This window comes from Manis javanica, chromosome 7 (genome assembly GCF_040802235.1).
Source record: "Manis javanica isolate MJ-LG chromosome 7, MJ_LKY, whole genome shotgun sequence".
NCBI lineage: Eukaryota > Metazoa > Chordata > Mammalia > Pholidota > Manidae > Manis > Manis javanica.
Genome location: NC_133162.1, coordinates 125,138,362 through 125,159,371, shown reverse-complemented (window position 1 = coordinate 125,159,371; position 21,010 = coordinate 125,138,362). Strand labels below are relative to the sequence as shown.

Sequence of the window (21,010 nt, the reverse complement as noted above, 5' to 3'; positions counted from 1 at the left end):
AAAGTCCTTTCTCCATCCAACGATAAGTACCTACCTATATTTGCTTTAATTTCTAATTTAAAAAGTCTTTAACTCTTTATTTCTTCTGGAAATATTTTCAGGAATGGTGTGAGAGGAAGCACTACCAGGATTTGTTCCAAGTGCCTCAACACCATTTAATGAATCATCTTTCTTTTCTGCAACCGTTTGGTATTGCCTCCTGTATCACGTGGTTGGCATGCAGCCTTACACTGGTTTGAGGGTAACCTGCTGTACCAGGAGGGCCTGGATTCACTTTCCCAGGTACAAAGTAACTGCAGACAGTTTGAGGACTCCCTGTGTGGCTCCCACACTTGCCTGAATATGGTAGATGGCCAGTAAAGTCCTGTATAAAATGAACAATTAATGAGTCATTCACACACCTGGGAAAGTTTAACGGGAAGATAAATAAGTGTCTGTCCTGACTGGTTAAATGTTTACCTTTGGAGAATAGGGTGCCAGGTCTGATAGGATTGTTAGTGACCCTTTCAGGTGTAATTTTCTCTTCCACCAGTTGCCTACTACTCTGAGATCCTGTCATTTCAATCTTTGGAGCATTATATTGGCTTCTTATGGGCCTCAGGATTAGGACTAAATTCCAGATGTCCAGGCCTTTTAATTCATCATTCTCCAAGAATAGTTATGATGCAACTGAGTCACTATTCTCATACTTGAGTAATGTACAGACATCTTTAAAAAGAAAAAATTCACGTGGAACTTCGGTAATGCCTTACATTATTTTTATTAAAATATAATTAAACAAAGTGTATATTCTTTTAAGTACATAGCAAAAAAAGAATAATGGGAGCATGGATACATGGCAGACATTCACTATGCATCATATTAATTTCTTTGAAAAATATTACAACTGAAGCAAAAGCACCAATTTCATGGATTTCATAGAGAACTTGGAGATCCCTTAAGAGTACTTGTCCTAGTTCCAGTCTAACAAAACAGAAATGGGAGAATCTCTTCACCACAAACCACATCCAGCCGTCAAACTGTTCTTTTTCTCAGCAGTTTGGATGCCTACCTAGTCTTGGACACAACCACCTTAACGTGCACAATCACTAAACTAGATGCAAAGTAATCTCCATAGGCTTGTAACCATTACACAACTATAAAACCCAAACTGAATATGCACAGAACTATCAAGCTGATGATTCAAATAACTTCATTTAATGAGACAAGAAGATACTGCCTTGCTGGACAAAAATGGCTGCTTACTTTGGAAACACTGCCCTATTGCCTCTGAGGAGTAGAGGTTTTTCAGTTCTACCTGCCCATAGTGAGTGGACAGACTTATCAGAATTTGTTTATTTCTTTAACCAGTACTCCTTATTTTTCTTCAAGAAGGTTTTAGAAATTGAACTGTAGCCCATCAATCCATCAGGATTTTTCATCAATAGCACCAGCTCTCAAACATTCCACCAAATTTTTTTTTAAAGAATTTGCTTTTGGATATTGACATGTGTAACTAAGCTGATTTTTGCTTTACAGGTTTTAGTAAATCATGTTCTCTTGTAACCATTATGCAATGAAATCTCTCGGGAATAAAAAAAAATTGGTTTCGTGATGAAAGAAAATCACTCCATGTAGTTACTTAAATACTTTAAATGAAGTCATTTCCAAAAGTTACAATTTGTATCCCATATCACTTGTAATCTGAGTGCAGACAGGCTATGGTTATTGTTTGTAAATCTAAGAGCTTAACTGTAACAGGGTAGCTTCTTGCAATATTTTATAGAATAAGTTTTACCCAAATGTTATAGGAAAATATTGTACAGAACTCGTAGGTTGCTCAAGACCCAGTTTCCTAATAGTTTTTGAAAGCTGTTGACTTTTAGAAATGAACATGTTGATCTGGGCGTAAAGGAGGAGGATATGCAGAAAACAGAAGAGATGCCAATTCACAATGCAGCAGGCAATTAATTAACAAGAGTCGTGCTCCTTGAAACATACGATGGAAGAGATCTGAGAATCTTAGAATAACAGAGGATGTATTTCCTCCAAGTTACTTTACTGGTGTAATTTTCCACTGGAATCAAATCAATGGATTAGATATCAGAGTTAGGCAGTGGTTCTCAACAGGGGGCAATTTTGACCCCCAGGAGACATCTGGTGGTATCTGGAGACATTTTGGTTGTCATGACTGTGGAGGGAAGGCGTCTCATTTGTATCTAATGGGCAGAGGCCCAGGATGCTGTAAAACATTTACAGCGCACACAGTACAGCACCCTACAATTCCCCAGTCAACAATGTCAATAGTTCCAAAGTAGACAAACCCTGCATTAAGGTGTCCAAGCCAAAAACCATATCCTTGTGTGGACAGGGCTTGTGTGGAGAAATGTATCCTTGTGTATCTTCCTGTTCTATGTATGAATCAATCTATGTACTAAGGCCACAAGAACTACCCAGAAGCCACCCAAATGTCCCCTGGAATATAGGTTAGCCATAGGAGGGTTGAGTTACAGGTTTTTGCATTGAGCTGGCCATATAACAAGAGCACTAGTAAAAGAAAAGATACAAAAGAAACAGTTAAAAGCTTAACAGGATTCATTAGTTCATTCACCAACTTATTCAGCAAACCTTTATTGAGCCACTCTGCTAGACATGATGATGCATGGTGAACACAACTAAACCCCGCCCTGCCCTCAATGGAGCTTACAGCCTAGAGACTAGAAACAAGTGAATCAAGAAAAGTCCAGTAAAATGAGGGCTCCGTAAATGTACGAACTGAGGAACATTAACACTGCGGCTTGAGCTTACAGGTATGTGTAATCACATTTGAACTGCACAACAGACCTCATGAGACAGGCCATATTCCTTTCTCAGAGAGGTTAAAAACGTCCCAAGGGCACACAATTTGTACGTGGCAGGACTGAGACTTCAGCCAAGTGACACTGAGGTCCCCTTGCTTACAGAGCAGGGATACATACAAGCACTCTTGATAATTGATCTGGAATTTCCTTTCCTGAGGCCCACCGATCACATAGGCATAAAGTTCTTCCCCTTCTGAAAAAAATGCCCCTAGCCTTCTTTTCTTGCTGATTATATGTGGGGATTCTTTTCTACCTGTTGCAAGAATATATGCTTGTGTTCCTAATTAGACTGTAAACTCCTGACCTGCAGGAACCAGAGCTTCCACTTCCTTTGCAACCTTCTGCAGTACTGCAGTCATCCGAGAACTGCCTGCTGCATGAATGAACCTGTAGAGATAAAAATCCTTTATGGTATTCCCATTTGTTGGTTTCATGCTTTTATTTTGCTTTGTGATGGGACTGTGCATTACCAGCTTCTAGAGGGCAGAGAAAATGGCTTGGTGTTTTCCTCACACTCAGCAGACACCATGCAAAATTTGATCCTCGCATGCCTTTTTGATGCTCTGGATAATATTAGCACACTGGAGTGTTTTCGCGTATCCAAGGACCGAGGTTGTCAGCCTCTGCGGCGGGGAATGTTCCTTCCTTTCCACTGTAAAATCCCATGGCGCCTAGGACAGGGCTAGATTACTGCAGGACACCTCCCCCCACCCCCCGCATCTTTTTATTGCTAAGGACGCCGACTGCGCCAGTGGCAAGCTCTTGCATAACCCCAGACCTTGCGAGGGAAGGAGCAGAGTGCACGGGGGATCTGAAGACAGGTCAGAAGTGGGCTGGATGAGGACGCTGAGGTTCTCTCCGAGAACCCGGCCCGAGCGTGACCAGCAGGACTCCGGCCGCGCGCCGCCCGCCCCGCGCGCCCCCGGGGCGCTGTCCAGACAGCCCCGCCCGCGCCTACCTGGGCACTCACCCGCGCCGCGCCGCCTCTCCGCGGCCGCGGGAGCCCGGCTCGGGCCCGCCCGCCTCCGAGCCGCCGCCGGGCCCGCAGACGGCGCGGGGCGCGCCGGGGGCCGCGGTCAGGCCCGGCGGGCTCGCCCCCGGCCGGGCGCCTGCAGGGGGCGCGGGGGCCGGCCCGCCCCGCCGCCTCGCCTCTCCCTCCCGGCTCCCTGGATCCGCGCCGGGAGGAAATGATGTGTTGCTGCTGGTTAATCACAGCTCCAGACACTCATTGGCCGAGCGCTCCGCAGCCACTTCCTCCTCCTCCTCCTCCCGCTCCTCCCGCCCCGGCTCCTGCTCCTCGCAGCCGCCGCCGCCGCCGCCGCAGCCTCCCCCTCCGCGCCGGGGGAACTTTTCTGCTCCCCGCGGCCGCCTCCCCCGCCGCCCCGGCCGCCACGGCCGCCCGCCCCGCCGCGCCGCGGGAAGTTCGTCCCGCCGCCGCCTCCCCGCCCTCCGCCTCTCACCCCGCCTCCCCGCCCTCCTCGGCTCGCTCCCCGGGGGCGGTCGCCTCTGCCGCGGCCGCTGCCGCGCTGCTCCTCCGCCAGCCGCACCGGCCCTGGGGCTGCAAGCGCCCGCCGCCCGCCGCGCCCCGCCCCGCCCCGCCGCGCCCGCCACTCGGGGTCGGCCGCCGGACCTCGGCCCCGCGGAGTTCCGGGCTGCTCGCCGGCCGCCCCGCCCCGCCCCGCGCCGCGCCGCGCCGACCTGCAGCACCCGGCTGGCTCGCTTTCCGCCTCCCCCGGCTCAGCCCCCGGCCGCGGCGCGACCAGAGGTGAGGGCAGGTCGCCGGCCGCGACCGCGGGAGCCGCGGGGACCGGGGGAGGAGGGCGCCGAGCGGGAGGAGAGGCCGGGGCACAGGGCTGGGGGTGGGAGGGTGGGCGTCTGCCGTGCCTCCCCCCCCGCTTTCATTCCTTTCTCCCCCGAGCTGGATCCGCTGTCGGTGGGGGGAGCAGCCGCGGAACAAAACTGTCTTGCTTGGGGCCTGAACTGCTGGCGGGATATGGGAAAGGGCAGAGGCATGGAGTGGGGGGGTCCCCGGCTTTCTGTGTGTGTGTGTGTATGTGTGTGTGTGTGTATATGCATGCATGTGTGCATGTATGTAGTGAACTCCTTCGGGGGGTGCGCCTCTGACTTGGAAATCGATCTGGCAGCCCGGCTACGGGGCTCACCTTTCTAGACAAGCTTGGTGGAGAGTAAAGGGATGGGCGAATACCCCCACCCTCAAAATAGCCGTCTCTTCCAAGAGAAATTTCCTTCTGCTGGAGAGACAGCCAATAAACTCTGCTCAACTCCCTCCCCTCCCTCCGTCCTTCCTAGCTGCAGTTTCAAAAAGCTTCAAAGCCAGGAATGTGGGATTCATCTTCCGATCCCCAGAAGGCAAATGTGGTTACAGATGTTGCACGGTACTTTGCCAAGTTTAAAACCCTTCCTTCAACACTGTAACCCAAACAGTGAGGCTAGCACCTTGGGCGCGCTGGGGAGAGATGTGGGCCTCTGGGGCCGCTGGATTCACTAACTTCTTTTCGTCGGGTTCTAGACTGGCTCAGCTCTGTCCAGTTTGTGCCAGATCTGTCTCCCACCGCCCCCCTTTTCCCTGGAGTTTTGAACGCTTGGGAGAGAAGCTGTAAAGGAAGCTACTTAGGGAAGAAAACATTCCACTTAGCAGAAAAAAAGTCTTGGTTAAAAAGTTGTGCTTAATTTGGCTTTTGGAGAGAGGTAGCAAAGTAATGCAATGAATTTGTTAATTTTACTGGGCTTTCTTCCCTTTTTTGAGGTGAGTGTGATGGGAGTTAGATGTTGAGAAAAAGGACCGATCTCATACATATTTTGTTTACTTTTGAAAAGAGGCCCTCAAATGAAGACATAGCCATAACCCAGTGATATTGAAGAATCCTGTCCCAGAGACGCAGACGGCTCTGACAGCCCAGGGGAAGGCGGTGTCAAAAAATAGACACCACCTCGCTTTTACCTCCCAAAAAAATTCTTCCTGGAAAGGTGGTGGTAAGAAATTTCAGAGGTGGGCTGATCCGAGTGGCAGGCCTTAAATGGAAACACTATAGTATGGCCTGGCACTCGTTTCTGGGAGGTGGGCGGCTGGCCCAGGGCCCGGGCTTGGGCAGCCAGCAGACACTAACTAGACTTGTGCTGACCTCAGACACTGGCTAGCCATCCAGCTTTACAGTATGCGTAAGTATGAAATATGGGCCTCACCCATGTCACTCATGGGGGACAACAGGGGTCAGGAAGTTATCTTTGGCCTGGACAGGACTTGGGTCACCTGGCTTCGAAGACCAAGTCATTTTTTTATGATTCACTGCTTTTTTGTTTTCTGCCCTGGAATTAAAAATCGAAGTCTTTTGAAGCCCAAATGTGGAAGCCTTAAATTGATACTGTGTGGTTAGATAGTAGCATTTGTACTGTCATTCCTTATATAAATACTCAAAGGTGGTGAATAAATTCTGGATAGATGGCAGAACTCAAGGGCTGGGATGGGTATGGACTGCATTCATGCTCTCCTTTTCCATCGATGTGGTTGACTTTTACTTAAAATAGAGAAAGTGGTTTTAAATAAAACTTGATTCAAGTAGTAAACTTTTGTGCCTTGGAAGAGAATGCTCATTTGAATCCAGGTAAGTTTCTTGTTATCTCTAAGTAATTTAGAAGAACGTTAAGGACGGGTAGTAGAGACGAGGAGGAAGCCATATTCATGAATGCAATTAATTAGGTTCAGAAGTGAGGAACTAAATTCCATTCATAGCATTGTGGTTTTTTTTTTTTAACGTAGTGATTTGCCAAATTTTTTGCATCTATCTATGGAACAGATACCAGTGATTGATCTGGTAAATAGAGACTATGCCTTTATCTAACCTTAGATTGCATCGACCTAGTCCTGTGATGATCATGACAGGCCTCTGGGTAAGGTTGGAATGAGTAGTCCAGCCTTCTTGGGGAGGAAGGGATGGCGCAGAAGTGGATTTGAAAAATGATCTGCTGTTCAAGGTCACGAGGTGAAGATGAGATCGATGTGTATGGACAGTGCTTTAGGCAAAGAGGATCTGGGGCTGGGAACTGTCTTCTGCTCTGGTTCTGTTGGGTTTCTGCATCTTGATTTATTTCTACGTGAAGAGAGCTATGCACAACTTGTTAGAAATCAGGGAGAAGCAAACTTGATGGTGGCAAAATCCTTTTGATATGTTTTGAGCAAATTTAGCGACCAATTTGATGGTTTGGGGAGGGGGACTTTTTTTTTACAATAAGAAATTGAGGCTTGGCAAAATTGAGTTACCCAAAGTTGTAGAGCTAGTCAGAGAAGTAGGGATTTGAGTCAGAGATTTGTGGGTCTCCACAACCTGTGCTCTCTGCCACTTGTGCCAGTGTTTGCCAAATTTCATTCATTCATACACTGTCTTCATGAGCTTAGCATAGCTAAGTATCATTTAATCTAGTAATTATTTTTTCTTGAAAGCAATGATTCACTTTAAAAAACCCTTAAAGACATCATCTTTTCTGAGGAAACCATGTATCACTATGTTATTTGGAAAACCAACTCTCTTGTTAGGAATAGGAGGTAATGTATGTGGTTATAAAGATGCGTTCATAATGCTGAAACTACAGTGTCGCTCATATGAGACCTTCATAAGATGGTATATCAGTGATACTTAAAAAAAAATGCATTCATACTTATACTAAAACCCAGATTCAGAATAATGGTAGTGTGTGTGTGTGTGTGTGTGTTGTAGGGACCTGAGGATAAAGGAGGAGGTTGGTTGATAATACAGTATTGATACTGTTCTAGTTTTTGAGTGATGTGTTCATGGGTAGTGATTTTATTTTTAGATTTTATAACCTACCTACATGATACATACTTTTTAGTGAGAGGATAAAGAAAATTAAACACATAACCATTAACATAATGATTACTTGGGGAATATTTCAGTGCACTGTTCTGAGTGTAGACTGAGCTGGTGCCTGTGTGGAGTAGGCACACAAGAACTGCTGGCTGATTGACAGGACTCCAGGTGATCATTTTAAAGCAAGCTGATTGTTGTCATACTGTGTCCCCTCTATTTTCTTCTGCTCCCCTCTCATTTCCAATATTGTGATTAAAGTAATTCCATGGGCTACAGCCTGGTTTCTACTGACTGTAGTTATGGGAGACGGGTTGAGCTGAAGCTGGCACTTCTCAGCATCACCTTGTCTTACACATTGAGTGCTGAGGATGGGGCAAAAAATGCATTCATGAAGTGCTAAAATGCTTCCCTTTTACCCAGTGGTAAGTGTGACCATTCAGACCAGGAAGCTGGTGTTTAAGAAGCCTGGGTAAAATGTTCACAGCATTAAATTAGCAACGCTGGGAAATAAAGCCATCAGAGATTTTAATTGGAATCCACATAGTCTCCTGTTTTATTTTCCCAATCAAGTATTGGGCACTGTGGCTTTATTCCTGGAAGTGAGGATTTGAATTGGGTTTCCTGGTACGAAATGCCTTCTTTGATCTCTTAGAGTGAAAATTTTGTGTTCTTTTTGTGGCCAATTTCAGCTCTCAGAATAACCAAGTGGAAGGTTTAGCAGTTGGCCATAGACTGCTCTCACTTGCCATGCTAGTTTCAGAATCAAGTTTCAAACCGGGATTTGTCTGTTGGAAAGAGTGTTTAAATTTGATTCCGTTTGAAAGAGCCTCATGAAGTTGTGTGGCTGGCACATCATGGTTTTTGCTTCAGATGGGAGGTAGTTTTGCTTGAACTTACTCTGCTCAAATTAGCTAATAAGAGACCCAGCCACTTCCTTTCTGAATTTAAAACAAATACTCCCTGTGCCCCCACTATTCTATTCGACCACACAGTTTAATATTCCTGAGCTCTTGTATGCATTTCTGGAAACTGAGCTTGTTTATATGTCCAAGGACTCTTCTGTGACCCATGAGAGCGTTGTTTTCCAGAGCTGCCACTACTCAGTTGTTTGATTTTTGGGTTTCAGTCACTGACCAACATTCCACTTTGCCCATTAGTATTGCTTCACTATTTGCTTTGGGTATTGGCCTTCATTTCTGTGACTGTGAAAATGACTTTGAATTTTAGTCTTTCCAATCTTGTGGGTTCCCGCAGCAGGGGACTGTCATTGGGTGGCGTGGGGTCAGGGGGTCTCCGTTAGCACAGGTGCCCTGATGGTTCTCCAAGAGTTGAGCTCTCACTGGAAGGCCTGGTCTTGGCTATTCTGTCCCTCTGTGTTGCCCTCATCCCCACTTTTGAGGAGAGCCAAATCTTTCAGGGCTCAGAGTAATCTCATTGCAGATAAGAATGCTTCCCAAATTTTTTGCTTTTTGACATTCTCCTATTGTTTTATCATCTTCACTACTCATTCTGGTACTTGATTGATCTCTGTGAGGGCAATGACTTCAGGTCATTCATTTCCCTTCACCAGTAAAGCCTTTCCATTTCTCTCACTGGGCTCCTTGAGGTCAAAAGGACTGTGTCTTATTCAAAACGTTTGCACCCAAGACAGTGTGTAGCCCAGACCACACAGTTAGTGAATCCTGTTTTAATTGCTGAGAGAATGAATGGGTGATTTCCCTTTAGGGGGGCAAAAGGACCCGGTGCCTAGGATTCTGGGGGGCGGTCCCAGAGAAGGTCATAACAGACTTAGTGGTCCTGAAGGATGAGTTTGGGAAGCAGGGACGAAGGACACTCTAGGTAGAAGGAACTGTTATAACCCTTTTTTAATGCTTGATACTGTAACTTGTATTTAGTGGATTCAACACACATCTGTTGTATCTTTCAGTATATGTTTGCTGTTCTGATTGTTTTTGGATTTAAGGATGACACCTCCTTTTTAAGGAAGAATATCTCAACTAACATTTTATATCCCTCAGAGCAAGGAATCCTGCTGTACTATGTCTATGGCTGGGGCACAGGCATGTGGCGAATTAACTCCTTACTCTGACTTTCTCCTGTTGCATGTGTTCTCAAGCAGTTGACAGTGGAAACAGTGGTAAGCAGTGCTCATGTGAGAGGTGGAATGTGGATGACCTCTTTGGAATCCAAAGTCAGCTTCACTTTTGATAGGTTTTAAGGGCTGATTTGAGTGGGCAGAAATGCCATCTAGACCTTTTCTGCCAATAGGTGGTGGTCGGGTCGTAGTTCATATGTGAAAGCTGAGATGGGCCGTTGCCAGCCACCCAACAGCAAGGATATCATGGAAATAAGATCGCTCCGACTTCTTGTTTCTTTCGTGGCAATTATGGAAGAAGTATTGCTTGGACTTTAAAAAAAATAACCTTGAGTTTGATGAGAAATGTACAGAGAGAATAAAGGAAGGTCACGGTGGTCTTAGAGAGTTTGGAGCCTGGCAGTTGAGAAAAATGTGCAGTAAAAAGAACTTGAGAAAAAGTATTCCTGTGTAGGGGGCTGGATTGAGGAGATGTTTTAGACTCAGTTCTGAGTCTTCCACTGTTGGAGCCTTTGATGAATGGGGTTACACTCTGGGTGAAAACAATGTGCTTGATCACTCTCCTAAGTGGTAAGTTAATGCTCATAAGCAAATACCACCAAGAAAACCGGAGCATTTGGACTTGTAACTTGATGTCAGGGACTTACACAAAGTAGAAATAGACATAGGAACAGCCAGGAGGAAGAGAAAAGCGGTAGATGGTTATCTAGAGTGACCCTTACCTTCCTTTCTGGGAATGAGAATGGTAAGGCACAAGTGTGCCAAATGATATTTTTTTATATGCTTTTTTGAACTTGAAGAATTGAACTGTTGTGCACAACAGGTGGCAAGAACAAATATTCTCTTATGAGTATAGCCTAGTGAAAAATGGAAAATCTCAGTCCCCAGGGATTATACCAACATAAATGGTCTATTTCAGTATTTTAAAAACATTTTTGATTCCCAGCAATGCATTTTACATCCTGAGTATACACACACACACACACACACACACACACACACACACACACACACACACACACACATATTGAAAATAAAGCTGAATTACAGGTTTTATAAAACAAAAGTGCAGTACTTCCGAACTTGTATGCAATTTTTATTAAAAAAAAATTCTGGTCTCTGTCAACTAAATTGATTTCACAACTTGCTAATGGGCTCTAAATGGCAGTTGAAAAAAAAAACTATCCTAGGTATTGTAGAAATCAGTCTTTATTTGTTTATTGAGCAGTTGCTAATCTGGATGAGAGTTTTGTTTTTTTTCTTGTATGAGTCTCAGTTATTCTACAGATGTTCCACACCCTTCTGCTCCCCGACTGTCCCCCACCTCATTGTTCTTTTCTCTGTGTAGGGGTCTTTGCTCCTTTTTCCAGATCAGATTAAAGGGACTAATATGTGCTTTGGCCCAGCTCCAAGAGGGTATCATCCTCTTGATCCTAATCTGCATCAAAGGTGCGGCTCATTAATTTAAGCTGGTGGGAGGAGCCACTTAGTACCCTGTTTTTTATATCATGTTTGAATGGGATGGTGACTTTCAGTAATAAGGGGACAGCAGGAATGTCTGTGCTGGTCAGGCGCACAAAAAGGAATGGCAAAGAGGTAGGAAAGATGATGCCATACATTCACTGTTCAGGAACACCAACAAGGTTTTTAGGGCACAGCTCTTTGCATTCAAAGCAGTGGAAGCTTAATTGGTGGCTACATCGTGGCTGCCATGGTCTCCACCATTAAAATTTCCCTGCCCTGCTGCGGCTCCTTTTTCTTTTCCCCTCTTCCTCATTTATTAAATATTTATTAGGTCTTCCTCTGTGTGGGGCTGGGCATGGAAATTTCAGTAAACCCACGATGATCTTAAGGTGCACTTGAGTAAGGGATTGAAGAATTAACACATCTAATTATAAACAGCAGAACGCCTGAGTATCTTGGTCACAAGATAGAGAGGGACAAGGACCAACCAACACCTTTGAGGAAGTGGCTGTGTGGCTGGCCTTGGAAAGAGGTCTGATTCTGATGTTACCATTTTGAGGGGGCTCTATGTAAAGTGGAGTGTAGGTTGTGGACTAGGCACCATTCCAAAACCAGGGAATGAGGCAAGTAAATATGAAGTAGTTGGCTTTTGTTTAGGAGCCAAGTTGTATAAACCATAGTTGCACATGTTTTTAATCACTAGAATCAGACTCAATGCCTTGAGGTAAACTTCATGAAAAGGCATCAAGACCTGAGATAACTGAAAGGCAGTGGATTCCTGTCTCTGGTTTTGTAGCAATTGCAGAGCCAAAGTATTCTGAGTAGCATGGCCAGTATTATTTAACTGGTTGTATTACACACACCTCCGCACCTTATTTTATTTTTTTGCCGAGTGTATATGGTAACTTTTGGAAGTTGAAGTCCTTTGTGATGGAATGTGACTGTATAGAGTACATAAAGGGGAGCACCATAGAAGAAAGCTTAGAAAGGGAGATTTAGAGCCAAATTATGGTTTACCTTGAATTCAGGCTAAAGGTTTCAGACTTGATTCTAAAATAGCAATAGTAAGATAATAATACGTGTAGAAGAGGCCCTAGTCAGACCCCTTTTCTTGCTTTCTTCATTTATCGCACATACCCACTCTAGAGATCTCTTCTCTTATCCCCATTTTACAGGCAAAACTGAGACACAGAGGGTGACAGGAAATGTGTAGGTCACACATCTGACCTTTAACCCAGGTTGGACATTCCCAGGTCATCATGCTCTATAAGCAAAGATCGTGAAGGCGCCTCCGCTGTATACACCTCAGAGTTGTGTTCCGATTTGATATTGTTTGTAAAACTTTTTTTTATTTTTAAATGGTTGCCATCATTTAAATACAGAGAACTTCCCATAAAAAAGTTCAAATTTCTACCTACTCCTGCAAAATTGCAAGCTCTGGCAGCACAAGGCCCGAATTCCTGCAGGGACCCGCCAGAGCTCCTTGTGATGTGTGTGTCTGAGGGCACAAGTGTGCTGTGCACCACAGTCCCTGCTTGTCCAGTTCTCTTCCAGACACAAGGCCCAGCATCTGTTGCTATTTGTTCTTTATTTCTCTGAATTCCTAGTCGGCCTCACTCCTTTATGCTAATTGCATTGTCCCTATAAGCATAAGAGTTCCAGACCCTGTTACGTTGTTGGCTGCAAATAGTCTAGTGGGAAGGGTAGATGCCCAGCAGCAAAGGGGGAATGAGAGGAGGTGAAATTAGGGTTTTGGCCTTGGGCTGGGAAAGCTGTTGGTGAATATATCATTTTTGTGAGGGGAGGGAGGGACGGCTGGAGGGCAAATGAATCTGACTTTTGGAAGCTGGGTGACTGGGAGAATGGTGTTGAAGAGGTGCTGGTTTGGGACAGGGCGTGGTATTCGCGTTGAGGTTCTGGTGGGATAAGGTCATAGATGAGGGCCTGCTTGAGCCTAGTGAGGAGTTGGAAACTCGTGGAACCCAAGGCTGTGACTTTATATTGGCGACCAGGTGTGTGAGAGAGGATGGAAACCTCCTGGGGCATTTGGACCTGGGGAGGGGTCCCTTTTGGAAACTGGAAGAAGCAGGCTGTGAGGCCTGAATGATACAATGAACCAGTTCAAAGTCTCATACTGACTTTTTTTGGGTCAAGTGCCCTATCTTGCATATAAATCAAGTGTTTATCCTAATAAAGGAGCACCATAAGTCTTCAGCTTTTGAGCATGGGACCCGACAAACTTCTGCTCATAGAATCAAAGGCAGATGCACTGTTTGATGGGTGAGATCTCTACCTTACGTGTATGCCTATTTTGCTAAGCCTTCTTTAGGAGACTGGGGTTCTAACAGTGATATTTTTTATATCACAGGTGATTAAAAAAAAAGAGGTTACCATCTTCCTGATATTGGGGAAAAAACATGCCAGAAGAGAATGACTTGGTTTGGGATTTCGTCTTGCCTTTGGCCAGTTCAGGATGGAATGTCCTTTTCAAAATCAGATGTTTTTTTTCTTCTTATCTTGGCTTGTTTGTTCAGGATTCCCTCCAAGTCATTGTTACTTAATCAGCTGGGTCCCCCTCAGCTGCTCCCCTTTTCCTTGGCTCCCTCTGGATCCCCAAAGGTCTTGATTGTTGTAGGACACCCTCAGCACCAGTGGGGTGGATCTTTCTCAGCGGTGGCTACTGCTCACGGAAGTCTTCCAGGAGGGCATTTCTTTTGTTTTCATAGACAGACTGTCTTAGTTCAGTCTCTGACTTGTGACGTACCAGCTCTTTTTGAAAAATTCAAATTGGTGTTTTTGTTTCTAATTCATAGCTAGCTCTATTTCATTACATGTGCATATTAATATGGGTTCCTATGTAGTTTTGCTGAAAAATTGTGTATTTTTATTCATTGTGATATTTTGTTTTAGAAATGATGATTTATGTTTCATGTGCTCAGTGCAAGATTTGAAGTACAGGAGGGGGCGGTGTACGAAACACAACTTTTGTTTTCTAGGCTTCTACTTTCCCTTGCTGGAGAAAAACCATCATTAAAACTAGTTGCCTGTCCTTTCAGTGATAGTCTTTATATTTACAAGCATAGTATTGTGTTTTTCCTATAAATATTGTATCATTTTGCGCATGTTTCTGTTCTGTTCCTGGCTGTTTTCTCTGACCAATTTATCTTGGAAATTTTTTATTATCAGTGTGAACAGAGTTTCCTCATTTTTTTTGAAAGGTATTCCATCGATAGCCTGGTGTATCCTAATTTATTTAACCAGTCCTTTGACGTGTTATTTTAGGTAACATTGTTATAATGTTGCAGTGACTATCTTTACGTGAGCTGCTATGTCTACATATTGATTTCTATGTAGGCGCACATGTAGATATATATCTCCTGTATATCTGGGGGTAAATATCAAGTATTAGAACTGCTGAATCAAAGGGTACTCATTTTCAATTACTGTATAGGTTGTACTGTGAATTGGGATTTTGAGTTGTATTAGAGAAACAACGTGTCTTGGAGGAGATGAAAAAGCAACCGCTAAGACTCAAGCACTAGTCTGTTCTCTGGTATGAACCAGATTTGTGGCCCAACAGAGTTACTTTAACTTTTTTCTTGGTGGTACTTTTCTTTCCTCATCTGTCAAGAGAAGGGCATAGACTCCGGTATTTCTCGTTTGATGATTTGTTGATTCTCTTTCAGTCTCCCTCCATTTTGGGCCTTCCAGTAAATGGAACTTAATTTTTTTTCCCCCATTTAAGTTTCAGTCTGTGAAGAACCCTGGGCTTTGGAAGCGTTGCTAACCACAGCTTTACTTTGATTGTTTTAAAGCACTGTGTCTGGTTTGTGCTTTTTGTTAAAAACAGAGCTTATATGGCTGATTATCTTTTTTTACTTTTTTTAATATGGTGAATGGTAAGTAGGCATTTAGTGATCAAGAAATTTATATAGTCAGCTTTTTATTATTGATTATAAATAGAATGGATTTTTAGACTTAAGGAAAAAGTTTTATTTTTGTTATAGTTTTTCTAAAAAAGCAATAAGCATATGATAGACAGTCTTGAAGAAAGTGCAAAATTTTGTTTATGACCTTGGAGCAGACCAGAGCAGACTGCTTTTGATCTTTTAAAGTATTTTGCAATATGAAGAAGGTAAAATAGGGAACTTGGAAATGTTGAGGTATTTAGCTGGTGTAGTTTAATGAAATGTTTGGATTCCCTGGTGGTTACCAAATTAGATGTATTTAAAAATTCAAGTTAAAAAAAAATTTCATGTAAAATTCATGTTTAGTTCCTGTATTTTTTCTTTAAAATTGGCTCCCCCAGTTTTCCTGGAAAAGATTTGTGCGTTTGGTTACTCATTAAAAAAAAAAAAAAGTCACTTAACTAAAGCTCTCTAAGTATACAAATTTATTCTTCTAGCTGTAGAGTAGCAACCTCTCCACCACAAAAAAAAAAACCCAAAGAAAGAAATGTTCTATAATAAACTATATATATATATATATATATATATATATATATATATATATATATATAGAACCGGTATTTAAGGTTAGGTGTGTGTGTGCACTCTTCTCACACACACACACACTCACATGTTGTAAAACAATATTATGTAATAACTAAAAACATTTTAGATGAGTTTTCAGGGACAGATCTTAACATTAAAAGTTACCTTCCCAAAGACGCTTTTGTTGGCTAGTCTATTTAATTAGATCTTTTCTTATTTTCTGTATTTTGTGTATACTACCAGTGTATCTGTGGGGTAAATACTAAGAACAGTACTGTTGTCTGGTGCTCGTGTGTGTGTGTGTGGGGTGTGTGTGTGTGTATGTGTTTTGTGCCTGGTATACTGCCTTATCCGTAGTAGGCATGCAGAAATTGTTGGTATACAATCACCATGCAGAGTACACAAAACAACATTAAGTAGAAAAAACAGGACCCCAAAATAGTAGAGTTCCTAAAACAGTACACATAAATTACATAAAATTCCATAAACATAAACAAACAAAAAACAGTACAGTTTCAGATTTACAGTGATATACATATGGATATAGAAAAAAAAGACTGGTAGGAAATAAACTCGAATATTAACAGTTATTGTCTCTGGGCTGTGGGTCATGCATAATTTTGAAGATAAAATGTTCAAATACAAAAGAGTGAAGTAGATATGGGAAGAGTGTGTCACCTCGATAATATATTTTACCCTTTCAGCATTAAAGGTGGTCACCTTACCTGACTGATGTATTATAATACCGTGGCCTTTTCTCCTCTTGAGTAAAAGGTACTGTATCTCTGCAGTGTGACAGTTTTTGTATCTACTTTAGAATTAAATTATGATCTGAGAGCTACACTTTTAAGAAACTGTTTTTAATTTCATATCAGTTGAAGTTAAAGGGTAGTGAAAGTATATTAGATCTGGTACAAGTGTCTAATTATAATTATTGACACATTTTCAAATGCCCTCTTAAATATGATACATTGCCCATGATTTTGACAGCTGTGACTACATTAAACTTGCTAGAGAACTCTTTTCACAAAGATTTGTTTAAACTTTGAATAGTCAGAAGGATTCTCTGTAAGTAGAATGAATACAGATTTAGAGGTCAAAAATGGTGTTTCATCTCCCAGTGTGTCTGGTGATTTTAGTCTGTTAGATGTTAATCAGAAGATTGTCTTGACTTAGTTTTCATTTCAAGAAAACTGGGAATTTTGTGTGTGTATGTAATATAAAAAAATTGGTGATGATAATCCTTTGTGATTTGACTTTCAGCAGTGTTAACATAAATTATTTTACTTCGTTTGCTGAAGGTCCCTAACTACAAAACTCCAAAGTAACAAACTTAATTCTACAAAACAACCTTAGTTTCTAATTTTCTAAAAGTCTGCCTTCACCAAGTTCATGGATTATCTCCTTTGTGTGGCCACTCCTTCCTTCTCTATAGATTTGCTGAGTAGCTGCTACGTGCCAGGAACTGGGCATATGAAGACAGAAAGGCTGTCAGAAAGCTTAGCTTGGGAGAGGCAGAAAAATAAGGCAGCCAAGCTACAACAGAGCGAAACACCAGAATGTAGCTCTAAACAAAATAAAGATGGGATGATCAGTTGTGTTTGAGAGGATACTGGAGCTCATCTTCACAGGGAATGATGTTCTCAAGCATTTTCAAGGTTGAGTAGGAAGGTATCGGGTGGGAAAATGGTCTTTGAGGCACAGAGGCTTATAGGAAAGATGTCATCCTTTGGAACTGGTACTGATACTCCCAAGTATGGTCCTTGGATCAGCTGTCATGGCAACTTTTGGGAGCTAGCATCATTACAAATACAGAGTCTCTGGCCCACACAATCCTACTGCATCAGAATCAGCATTGCTATAGTACTTCCAGGCGATGGGAATGCTTCTAAAAGTTTGAGAAACTAGACTGGAACACAGGGAAGGTGTAAAAGATGGGAGAGCTGGGAAAGGAGACAGACCACTTGCTAAGGAGTTTGGGCTTTTTTAAAAAAAAATCATGGGATTGATAATAAAGAAGTCACATGATCACATTTATATTTCTTCCGAATTGTCTGGAAGTACAAGTGAGGCAGCATACAACAAGGAGTTTCTTGAACTTCAGTCATAAAGTATGCCATACACACAAAAAAAGAGGTCAAGTTATATCCTTTCGGTGATGTAAATTACCACAGTACATTGAAGTTCGGAGAACTGGAGGAAAACCGTTAACTGAATCATTTATCCTGGGATATCCCTGGGGTCTTGAAAGTTTATTCCACACCGGAACCCTTTGTAGCTGCACAGCTGTTAACACCCCAGGGAGAGTAGAGAGTGTTTTGCTGAACGTGTTTTGGGAAATGCTAGCACTCGTTCCCAGAGTTCAGACACTGCCTTATCTGAGTAGGTCAACAACTGTCTGAGTTTGCCTGGGACTGAGAGCTGTCCCAGAATGCTGGATGTTCTGTGCTGAAGTCCTGGGGAAACGGGGGGTGCTGGACACCCTTTCTGTTTGTTTGCCGTACCTTTGACTAATTCATTAGATGGGCTCAACCTTTCCCCTTAAGTGCCTGTTTCAGGCTCATTCCAGTGGAGTTGTCCCCAAATTTGTCATCACATAGAAGCAACTGCAGAGTTTCCAAACCAGAAGCCCATTCCCACCCCATGAAGCTGTGATTTGATTGGTCTGGGATGAACCCTGGTGATGGCATATTTTCAGTCTCTAGGTTATTTTAACATGCATAAAAGTTTGTTTAAAGCAACTGTAACTGTGGAAATGCAGTCTTGATGTGTGCCTGAAGAATTTAATGTATAATAGGAAAGACATTAACCAGTGTGAAGAAAAAGCTTAAGAACCACCCAGCATTCTGGGGACCATCAGTGGTACAACTTTCACACCTTGGGAAACACTTGTATGGAGGCAGGGGGAGCTGCTGTATGGCCAAGAGACAGTGACAACTGTGGCTGTTTTAGAAACCTGGGCTGATGGGATGTGGTACCTGATCTGATCTATGTGATGGGGTAGAAGGAGAGAACGTCTCGGGCTACTGTGGGGGCAGATGATGATGACATAACAGAAGTAGGGAGGAGTGGGGAATGCAGGAAGGTGACAGGCTCCGTTTGACAAGTTTTGTTTGCGAGGCCTTGGGACATCCAGTGGGGGCTGTTCGGTGGGTTGTCAGGGGAGAAAAGATTTAGTAAATAACTTTTTATTTACTAAAGAGCTAGGCTGGAGACCAATGAGTCTCCCTAGGTCCAGGTGGCAGTGAAGTTCAAGGTGAGGATCATCTTGCCTGGGAAGAAGGCTTGAGAGGGTGATGTGCACCCAGAAGGAGGGGTAGGAGAAGGACCCTGGGAGGAGACTGGGGCAGCCTGAGCAGTAGGAGGTACTCGGGGAGAGTGTGCCCGGCCCCACTCACCCGGGGGAAGGCAAGGCTGCTCCGTGGCAGGCCTATAAACCTAGAGATAAGAGCTCTAGAGGGCAGTTTGTTTTGGTAATTTAGGATGTCATTAGTCATGTTTGTGTAAATTTAGCACGAGGGAGGAAAGAGATTATAGTGGGTTTAGAGGGAGGAGATCTGCTGCAGCAAGTTAAGTGGCTGTAGAAGTTTTAACTGAAGAAGCAGCCGGAAGAGTATGGGACCTGAGGGAATAAGTCTGGGTTTGTTTGCGGAGTAGCCATCTTCTGGTTACTCATGGAAGTTATTGCAACAAGGAATAAAGAGGAAGGAATATTCAGATGTTCATAGATAAATTGTCAGAGCTCTCTGGGGCTCCATCAAACTGCTGTACTTTCAAATCATAGCCACTCACCTTTTCTCCCCTTCTTCTTTTATTATTCCCTGGACAGAACAATGGCAAGTTCTGAATTTATATGTTTATAAATGTCATTAAAAAATTTTTTTTTCTGGTGATGAGAAGGCAGCATGTGAGTAAGTATTCTACTTTTGTTCCTGCATAGCTCACATTTGTGAGGCTGTGCAGTTTACCAAAAGCAGCACCACATTTTACGGAAGTCTCTTGATAACCTCTGTTTGAAAACCAGGGGTGAAAATAGTATGATTCCATTTTACAGACAAAAAAGTTAAAACCCTGAAGTTTAAATATAGTGAGGAGGACTTTCTCGTGATTAATGACTTAGTGGTGGGTCCAGAACGGAATCCTTTTCTCCAGGCCCAGCACCTCTCCCATTATATTTGAGGAGGGGTGGGAGCAGACAGTATGTCCGTTTTTTCCCAATTATTTTGTAAATTCATTGTGAGCAGAGACCGAGTGTTCACAGTTAGGTCGTTCATTGGCTCCTTCACTCTCTGCTGTGTAGAGACCTTAGGAGGTGGTGGTGGGCAGGAGGGCCTGCTGGCCCAAGCTTCCCTTCACAAGGGGCTTCACATTGGTCTTGACATTGCTTTTGAATGATAGGGCCTCAGAAATACATCAGCAGGATCAGAAGAAGGTGTCATGGGTCATACAACTTTGAACTCGTGTCTCATTACTGGACCATGTAATTATCATGAGGCTAGCCAGATAATATTGCTTGGCATGTTTTATAAACATTTAAGACATCTGCACTTGTTGCCCCTCTGCTTTGGCATTTCTTCATATTTTGATACCAGAAGTCATCTGCAGTGGAAGAAACCCAAACCCCTTTGGATTTCCGGGGGGCTCTCCTTGGCGGACAGAATGCGCTGATGAGCTGTGTGGAGGGACTCGGAGATGACTCGGTCCCTCTCATGGTGCTCACATCCAGTAAAGCTGATCTGGTTTTATAACTCCCACAGGGCACATGGTGGGCACTCAATAAATACTTGTTACTTTGAATCAAGGGAGACCTCTTCTGTGTTCCACCTTTGTTGTATCACCATGGACCACTGTCAATTTGTTTTTTCTTTTAATGCTCTTTCCCTTTAGTCATTAAAGCCAGGTTGTGAGGATTTGGGGAAGTGGAATGATGAAAGAGAATAAAGAAATGGAATCAGTGAGTTAGAAGAGGAGGGGTTTTGAGAGAGTGGTGAAAAGTTGAGAACAGGAAGGACTGGCTCAGGAAACCCAAGAGGTGGAGGCCCTTATACAAGAGCACACGGCGGGAAGGTGAGGGTGAGACAGGAGCTGTTCAAATCTTCTGTCTTAACGGGAAAACCATGGGCCCTTTTCAACCTTAATTATGGCCACAGGAAGAAAGCACATTGTAGCACTTTTTTCTGTCTCTAAGGGCTGATTGTGTGTAATTTCTTCTGTGGAGTTATGTCTAAGAAGCTGTACTTTAGGCTACATTAATATTTGTTGATTTTTAGGGTG

General features: G+C 43.4%; 1 long non-coding RNA gene across 3 annotated transcripts; it reads right to left on the bottom strand.

The window, feature by feature from the left end:
* Nucleotides 1–741: 741 nt before the first annotated feature.
* LOC108392509 (uncharacterized) lies at nucleotides 742–3,937 on the bottom strand. Of its 3 annotated transcripts, none has more exons than XR_012133400.1 (3): nucleotides 3,811–3,937; nucleotides 3,311–3,511; nucleotides 742–3,227 (listed from the first exon to the last, which is right to left on the bottom strand). It is a non-coding gene; the product is annotated as an uncharacterized lncRNA (long non-coding RNA). The 3 variants fall into 3 exon arrangements; XR_005055299.2 differs by having other exon boundaries at nucleotides 3,799–3,929; XR_001852024.3 differs by lacking the exon at nucleotides 3,811–3,937 and having other exon boundaries at nucleotides 3,311–3,783.
* Between the last annotated feature and the right edge of the window lie 17,073 nt (nucleotides 3,938–21,010).